This window comes from Penaeus monodon, chromosome 21 (assembly GCF_015228065.2).
Source record: "Penaeus monodon isolate SGIC_2016 chromosome 21, NSTDA_Pmon_1, whole genome shotgun sequence".
Lineage (NCBI taxonomy): Eukaryota > Metazoa > Arthropoda > Malacostraca > Decapoda > Penaeidae > Penaeus > Penaeus monodon.
This window is the reverse complement of record NC_051406.1, coordinates 40,658,499-40,658,838: the sequence shown is the minus strand read 5'-3', so window position 1 is coordinate 40,658,838 and position 340 is coordinate 40,658,499.

The following is a 340-nucleotide window of genomic DNA, read 5'->3' as shown; positions in this document are numbered from 1 at the left end:
CTGTAAATATTTGGCTGCATGAACCGTTTGTCAACAGGAGCGTAAGAAATGGCACCTGTATGTTACATATCACCACTGACCTCTGTTGGCCCTGTTTGACTCGTAAACAGCACCACAGGCTGGCTTAGGCTGTCGTAGGTCGTATTGATTCGCATCTCTTGTGATTACCTTTTCCGACCTCCGCGTTCTGGGGTTCCTGAAGGAGGCGGTGCAGGTGGGATTCTAAGGGACCTTGAAGTTGGAAAAAAGTTAAGGATTTTTGTGGCTTCTGTCTTCGTCCCTTCGAGGGAGTTTTACATGTGGGATTTTTTGGGGGTTCCTTTTTTATGTTAATTAATAA